General features: G+C 44.6%; 1 pseudogene; it reads right to left on the bottom strand.

Moving 5' to 3' along the window:
• Nucleotides 1-498: 498 nt before the first annotated feature.
• On the bottom strand, nucleotides 499-1,420 carry LOC148022727 (uncharacterized; annotated as a pseudogene).
• Between the last annotated feature and the right edge of the window lie 7,446 nt (nucleotides 1,421-8,866).

An 8,866-nucleotide genomic window follows, 5' to 3' on the forward strand; every position in this document is an offset into this window, starting at 1 on the left:
GACCCCATACACGCGTTTTGCGCAGTTTTGCTGCAAATTTACACGCGAATCTATAGACTATCCGCGCAAATATACGCGATTTTGACAGATGACACGTGCTTATACACGCGATCGCAGAGGGAAAAAAAAAATCCAGAGAGTGCTTTTGGGTGCCTGGATGCTGTTCCAGCGTCCAGCCACCCAAAGGCACTCTCTGGATTTTTTTTTTGGTGCATTGCACCATAAAAAAAGAGCGATTTAGATTTCAAGACTCACTCTCTATGAATACACGATTCAATATTACTATCTAAAACTTAATACACGACTCAAGACTCACGATTCAATACATTGTCAATACATGATACATTTGTGTACAAGGGAGTCCATATGTCAAAATAGCCCATGGCTTTAATTAGGAACAAATATATACAAAGTCAAATAGGGAGCTAGGTGCAAAAAAGCCCATGGCTTCAGTTACAAAAATTTTTTGTACAACCACATCCTACAGTATTCTGAAAGCTAATCAGAGGATGATGAGGACCCTGTGCTCTCTCCATGATCAGAGGAGCTCGCATCGGTATATTCCGATGAGTGGTGCTCGCCTCCACCAGGAGCATTGGCACGAACATCAACAGTGGCGGATGGATCATCAGGGGCAGGAGCATCAGCAGCTTGTGCCTGTTCAAGAAATATACCGTATGTAAGTATACATATATATGCAATTAAATAAACCGAAATCATTCATTTAGAGTTTTCAAGTACCTGTCGACCGTATGGTCTCATGGCCGCGTCAAACTGCGCATCCGTAATACGTCCCTCGTTTCTGAAGATGGCCCACGTGTCACGTCTGCTATTGCGGCGAGCATACCCAGTCTCGTGGGCTATGGGCCCTCTCCCCATAACCCGTCACTGTAACATAATCAAGATAGTTTGTAAGATCAAAACAATCATAGAATCAATGAATTTGGAAAACAATCAAATAAAGAGGCAAGTTACTTACGAACTCTGCCTCCCACAACTCGACGCCACCAGATCCGAAATGCGACGATCCAATGGTCTCCATCTGGATCCGTCGTGCCTCCACATGCTGCCTGCTCTTCACGCCTCCCTCTGCGCGCTTCTTTGCCTCCTTCCACTCGCGTTTGTGGGCAGTGGCAGGTTTCTCACAAGGATAGCCACCCGCAGCTACATTCACCCCATCATCGTACGCGAGTTTCTTAAGGTGAGATCTTTTATTACTTAAGATCTCCCTTATTCGCGTCCTTCCCCATACATCCGAGAATGTCGCTCGTGGGGGATTGGGGTACCGACTATGTACACTATCTAGGACCTCCCTAACTAACCGGCTATCCTGATCTTTAAATTTTACAAAACAGTTTCTATACATGTTTGAAACTACCCCCCGCATATACTCCATCACCTCTTTCCCTCTCGCATCCATGACTACCCCGCCCCTATCCGTAACATCGTAGAAAATCTCTCCCTCCACCTCTCTCGCCTCCTCCGACTCCTCACTGTCTCCTCGTACATGCCTCCCTCCATGCCCTCTCTCACTGCGTGCCCTACTACCCCCCCCACCAAAGCACCCGCCGCATAATCCTCCACTCCCGCTCTCCCTACTGCGGCGTCGGCTCTCATCTGTACTGCGGGAGTAGCCATGACTAGGGGTGGCTGCACGTGACTGTGTACGTGACTGTGGCTGTGAGGGAGCACGTGATGGTGGCCGTGAGCCCTCACGTGACGGTACAGAGGAGGGTGTGCGTGAGTGTGTCCGTGCAGGGGTGTGTCTCCTCGGTGAGCGTGTATGCGCAGGGGTATGTCTCGCCGGACTCGCAGGCGTAGACGGCAGTGGAGAGGCTTGTGTACTTGGGGGCGCGGTGTGACCTGGGAGTCTAGGAGGAGGATGGGCATACATATACTCTGTCAGCTCCACTGGATTAGGATGGCGCCCAAAATGGTTTATCATCTCCATCATCCAAGTGGCGTATGCCCACGGATCGGAGGAAGAGCCTGGATCCATGAAGAATCTGCAAAGCGTCGAAATTCCGCCTCAATGAACCAAGCAAAACATGCATATAAAAAATAAACATATCTCCTACAATATATCTCCTCAATATATCTCCTACAATATATAACCTACAACATATATCTACCATTCTAGAAAATAAACATATCTCTTACAATACCAAACATCGAATTAGTAGAAGATCATAAGCCAAAAGAAGAAGTTCATTTCGAATTAGTGACGAAATTCATGAAAAACAAAAACTCTTTCCTCTATCTTGACGGACATTGTCCATCAAGGGAGAAATGACTAAACACATACACAAGGGTTCCTTCTTCTCTCTTTCCTCTATCTTGACGGATGTCGTTTGTCAAGAAATAAATAGTTAAGCACATATACAATGTGTGTGAATTCTATCCTCTGTCGCTTTCAAGTACACATAGCACGGGTGGAAAGAAAGAAAGCGACATATTTGCCAAAACAAACAAACGACAACCAACCTCTTTGAAAAGTCTTTGAAAAGTGAGTTCGTTGATTCTTGCTTCTCTCTCCCTTTCTGTGTTGTCTGCACCCTTTGCTTCTTTTGGGTAGTCCAAGAGGGAGAAGGCTGGTTCGAAGAGGAAAGGTTCGGGGGTTTGGAAGAGCTAGAGGCAGAGGTACTGTAGCGACAAAGAAAGAAGAAGAAGAAGTGTTTTGAAAGAGGGCTTTTGAAAGAAAGAAAGCGACGCAGAAAGAAGAAGAAGAAGTGTTTTGAAAGAGGGCTTTTGAAAGAAAGAAAGCGGCGCGCGCGGTAGGTAAACGTGAAAAGCACGCGTGTAAAAGCGCAGCAGAATACATTGTAGACGCGCCTGTACACGCGACACAGAGACTGTTTATACTTTTTTTTAAAACTGATTGTTCTTGTGTATCCATTGTTTTGTGCATAGGATGTGTATGATTTCACTAAAAACTGATCCTACTTCTGTATTGGTTATTTTGGACATAGCATGTCATCATCCTCTTCAAGCAGTTCTGGTGAGGATGAGACAATGCGTCATCGTGATCGCGACGTGTGGCTGGCACAAAGGATCAAGTGTACGTGTAATCGATGTCAAGGGTGCATTGTACGAGCGCGTCGAATTACATTGAATCACATCTCGATGTATGGAGAATGGATTCAAACAGGTTTAGAGGTGAGAAGATGTGAATTGAAAGTATTAAAATAACTCATGGTGTGCAAATTAATGGAGCGCGTTGTAATATATATACTGTGATTGAAGCAGGATGCAGTACCACACCCTAACATGGTGCCATACGCACGGCGAGAGCATGCAAAGCGTCGACGAGATGATGCTGGAGCTTCGGGATCTGTTGTCAGAGATGAGTGGGAAAGGGATGACAATAGCCCTGCACCCCACGAAGTTGTGGAAGAGGAAGTGTTTGATGACATGGTGCGGAATCTTTTTAGGGATGATCGCAAAGGTGTGGACGACAATGATATGGAACAAGAGCATCTCTACAACGCTTCATCGACACCGGTTTTTGAAGGGTGCACATTCTCTATTTTACGTGCTTCACTTGAACTGCTCAATATACAAACAGTTTATGGATGGAGCAATGCAAGTCTTGACGCATTATTGAAGTAAGCATTGTAACTTGCAAATTTCAGTTAGTGGTTTTTGGTTTACAGTATAGGGTTTAGGGTTATGGGCTAATTGATGATATTGGATGCAGGCTATTATCAAACATGCTTCCAAAGGGGAATAGACTATCCACCTCAAGAGACAAAGCGAGGCGCTATGTGACATCTCTTGGAGGATTGGATTATGATCGCATACATGCATGCGTCAATGATTGCATTCTCTTTCGTGGGACGCATAAGGAGGCTCGACAGTGTCCCACTTGTGGTGAAGCAAGGTATAGAACAGATGTGAAGAGTTTTGATGTACCTCGTAAAGTCTTGCGACACTTTCCTATAATTCCTCGCATCAAACACATGTTCAAGTGCAAATCCATAGCAGAGCTCATGTCATGGCATTCCTCGCATCGATCGGATGATGGCATGTGGAGAATTCCTGCAGACACTCCTGCTTGGAAGCATATTGAAGATGAGTGGCCCAGCTTTAAAACAGAGCCCAGAAACTTGAGACTTGGCCTAGGTATGGATGGAGTGAATCCGTTTGGTTTCAAGAGCACCGCATACAGCGTGTGGCCGGTTGTGTTGGTGAATTACAACCTTCCACCATCAATGGCGATCAAGAAGGGACATCTTATGTTATCCCTTCTGATTCCAGGGAAACATAAAGTCAAGCATATGGATGTTTATCTTGAACCGTTGATTGATGAGTTGGAGGAACTATGGAGAGGTGTTGCGGTAGTGGACATTAGTAGGCCTCCCTCCTCTCGACACTTCGACTTAAAAGCAGTGTTGATGTGGACAATGCATGACTTTCCAGGATACAGCGATTGTTCTGGTAAGAATTCTAACTACCTCCCGACTCTAATACTACTAGCTATATCAATTATAACTATTGACTTTAATATTCTAACTTTTTTTTTATTTTAACAGGTTTGAGGACATCGAGTAAACATGCATGTCCTATATGTGGCCCTTCATTGGTACATGAGTATGCTGATGGTTTGTGTAAGACCATATTCGATAATCATCATCGATTTCTCCCATCAGATCACCCTAAATATGCTCCTAGTAAGAGGAACATTCATCCACAGACACTTCGTGCAAAAGATTGGAAGCGTATTTGGGAGTCTTCAAATGTTCTTCCTCCAGATGGCATGAACAGGTACATCTCCATTGTTTTCAATCTTGTTTTGTGTAGTCTCTAAAGTTGGAATAAAGATGACAGTCTGCAATCCCTTGTGTAGATACTCCATTTTTTTCCGGCTACCATATTGGACCCATCTCAAGATCAACCATCTTCTTGATCCCATGCACATCTTCAAGAATGTGGGATCTAGTATTTGGGAACATGTTATTGGTAAAAGAGACAATGTTAGCGTACGGGAGGACTTGCAGGTCGCAGGACGTATGCGTCAAGCTTGGCCACGAGAGGAGGGTGGGCACGTTCGTCTTCCGCCTACTCCCTGGATTATATCAAAGAAGGAGGAGAAGCAGGTAAAGCAAGCCATCACCACTTTGCGTACTCCCACTGGATGCATGAGATCGTTGAAGGGAGCGTTTACAACCACTAAGAAAAGAGGGGTTGAGCAACTACATGGGTTGAAGTCCCACGATTGGCACAAGATGCTCCAAGTAAGTGTTTTCCAATTATTGTAGGTTGAAATTAAATTTTGTAATGCCCTAACCCAAATATACATGTGCTCTTATGTGCGCAGTTCATACTACCTACTAGCATCGACCATTGTGCAGACAGGAGTTTGAAAAGATGTATTTATAAGATGGGCGAGCTTGTGAGGTATGTAAATCCCATGTAAGATCACCCTTCATTATACCTTGCAAAATGAATGTGCATGAGGTATAACGTACTGTGCATTTATTTTTCAGATATGTTAGTTCCAAAGCAATTGATCCAGCCACATTGGATGATGCGCGTGTTATGGCAGTGGAGGTGGTTTGTATGGTAGAGGAGACTTTTCCGCGAACCATTCTCACAAGTCAACTACATCTCATTGTGCATTTAGTGGATGAAATTGCTTTATGTGGCACTGTGCATGCCCGTTGGATGTTCTTCCTAGAGCGCTTCATGAAGACCTTAAAAGACTTTGTGAGGCAAAGTGCAAGGCCCGAAGGAAGCATGGCTGAGGGTTGGTTGATACAAGAGTCTCTTGTATATATATCAGAATTTCTTGATCAGGTGGATAGCTCTTTGCCGCAACTATGGAGCAATGAAGAGGACTTGAGGATGACGTCTATTGTGCCTCAAGGAAAAGGACAGAGCAAAGTAATTGAGAGAACATTGATTGATGATCTTAATTTCACTTGCATCCTTAATAGTGATGTGATGAGCAGATGGGTTACAAGATACGAGGATGCAAAGACAAAAAGGCAAGCAGACAGAGCTCTCTTTCGGAGGCAACATGGCTCTCGTAAGGCGTACCCTAAGCATCTAGCAACACTTCCGAATGATATTCACGTTGATTGGTTGCATGAGGAAATGGAGAGAGCAGAGAGAGATGAGGGGCTGCATATCACGGCGGAAGAACGGGAGTATGCACGAGGATGCATGTTAAAGGTACATAGAACAAATGTAAATTTGCATTCTTTGTAAGTGATTGGCTTTTCATATTTATTCACATTAATTGCTTACATAGATATTGCTTATATTTTGGTCCAGTGCACTATGTTCAATGCTATATGGTGTGAAGGCAAGCATTTTCGAACACAAAGAATAGATGAAAAGAGGAATACACAAGATTGCGGTGTCATTAGTAGCTTTGAGGGAGCCAATGGAAAAATTGATGATTATTGTGGCACAATCCAAGACATATACAGACTTGACTTTCGCCGCTTCTTTGTGTATGTTTTGGATGTCAAATGGCAAATGAACGTGGTGGAAAAAGGGCCTAACGCAACGATAAAACGCCATGCAAGTGGCTATGTAACTATTGACTCTACAAAGTTTTGGCAAACAAAGAAAGATAGGCTCGTATTGCCACAACAATGTGAGCAGGTATGCATTTTTTTACAAATGTGTTTTGATACCCCTTGACTTTTGATATGCTAATTAATTAATTAATTATGTGTATTTGAGTAGGTTATCTATCTGCCAATGGTGCATGACAGTAAATGGTGGTATGTCATCCCTATTGCACCACGTTCCAAAGTAATGTATAATACATTCACTGATATGGAGCATATGGAGGATGTGGCAAGCCGCAAAGAAGATGATGTCGAACATGCCAATGTAGATGATCATGATAATGAGGATGAGCGTGCCATTTCTCATGATCATGAGGATGACCCTTCCATTGAGGATGATGGTGATGATGATGAGAATGATCAAGGCATCGGTACCATTATCAATGGGCAAAATAGCGATAGTAGAATAAATTTAATCGTAGCCTTACAAATTGATCAAATGGATATTGATGTTGATCGTTTGGCAAGGATGGATCTTATTGAAGATGAGATCGAACCCTAACCAATCCATCACTGTATTGTTCCAAATTCATGACATTTCTATTGTATACTTTGTCTTTCAATAACCATATGAAGATATATTTTTCAATATATTACGTTGTTGTAAGTGCATGTAGTGGGATTTTGTAATGGTTTGTAAACACTGCAATGCACAATGACATTTTTAAAACTTAATGGTTTTCTGTTTTGAAAAGAAATGGATTTCTGTAGTTAGGCTCTGTGTCGCGTGTAACAGAGCGTGTATTATGACAGACTTAACGCGCAAATACACGCGCCCACACATGCAATTATACACGCGCTGTTACATGCATGTATACACGCGCCCGATATTGCTGTAAGTATAAACGACCATACACGCGCCCGTAACTTTTTGCGTGTAATGGACGCGTGTATGGCGGCATTGTGTTGTAGTGATAAATACGGTAGACAAAGCCTTCGTTAGGTCGCTTTGCTTTCTGCGATGATTTTCTATTTTTCTGTTAGAGCAAGGCGACGCGCCAGGGTCTTCAACCTCTTCTCGTTGTGCGCGGCCCACTCCTCCACTCTTTTGTTCATTGCTTCCAGGCCCTCCCCCTATCTTAAGGTCAGCATCATGATTTTCTATCCATAATCCTCTAGTTCTCTAACTAGCCTCTCTTGTTCTTCTCGTTCAGAGATCAGTTGATCTGTTAGGCGCTTGAGGTCCTTCTCCTGCTCCTCCATGCCCCGTTGCCTTTCTTCATCCCTAGCATTCAGCTCCACCCCGAGTGCTTCCACCTCAGCAGCTTTCACCGCAAGCTCCTGGTACTGCACTATTACGAGCTTGTGTCCTCTTTGCAAGCTCACTAACTCTTGCGTCTCATTTTCGAATAGCTGCCTCCAATGTTCCTCCCTCTCATCCCTAGCCTTCAATTCCTGTTTCAAGTCTGCAATTTCGCATTGCTGCAAGGCTATCATTCTTGTTTTGTCTAGCTAGAAGGCGGCCACGGTTTCCTTCTCGGCTGCCAACTCAGCCACGGCTATTTTGCATTCCTCCTTCGCTCTCTCCAATTGGGAGAGCAGCTCGGCGACGTATTCGTCCTAATTAGCCAGTGGCATCATCGTTGCATGAATGGGCGAGGTGGATGCTTCAACTTTTTGCTTTTTGGGCTCTTGCTTGGACTCAGTGTCCGTGGCTGGCCTTTTCTGTCCTGTGGCCATAGTCTCCGTGCTCTACCCTTGGCCCATTTCTTTGTTGATAAAATACTGCATCCACGCCACAAAACTTGACACGTCTGCACTAGTGGGGATGCTGGGGGTGATAGTGGTGAGTTCCGCGGGAGGTACCAGGAGGCTAGGGATCGGATGGAGCGGGGCCTTGCCTTTGCCTTCGGAGACTGGAGGTGGCACGAACTCTGGCACCTACGTGCTGGATCTTGGCCCCTCTTCTCTGCATGGGCTCAGATTTCTTAGCTCGTCTGCTCAGCACTGTTGTTCGATGGACCGTCGGGTGGCCTCCGCCAGGTCCTCCTCATCCTTCCTTCACAACTCCTCTTCCTCCTCCGTCTTTCTCTTCCTTTCCTCCTGTTTTTTCCCTTTTTGTTCTTTTCCCCTCCTTTTCTTCGCTTCAGCTTCTTGTTTTGACGCCTCCTTGGCTTTTTGTAACTCCTCTTTTTCCCTCTACTTCTCCCGCCTCTTTGTTCTCTCTCTCTCCTTTGCTTCTTTCAGGGATTCCTTTTTCGCCCTTTCCAGGTCTTCCCTTTCTTTCTTCCTGCCTTCATCCCCCTTCTTCTTCCCCTGCGCCGCCTTCTTCTTCGTTGTCCTGA

This window comes from Lygodium microphyllum, chromosome 16, assembly GCF_053477565.2.
Source record: "Lygodium microphyllum isolate KBCC chromosome 16, Lygodium_microphyllum_v1.1.10, whole genome shotgun sequence".
NCBI classification, from domain to species: domain Eukaryota; kingdom Viridiplantae; phylum Streptophyta; class Polypodiopsida; order Schizaeales; family Lygodiaceae; genus Lygodium; species Lygodium microphyllum.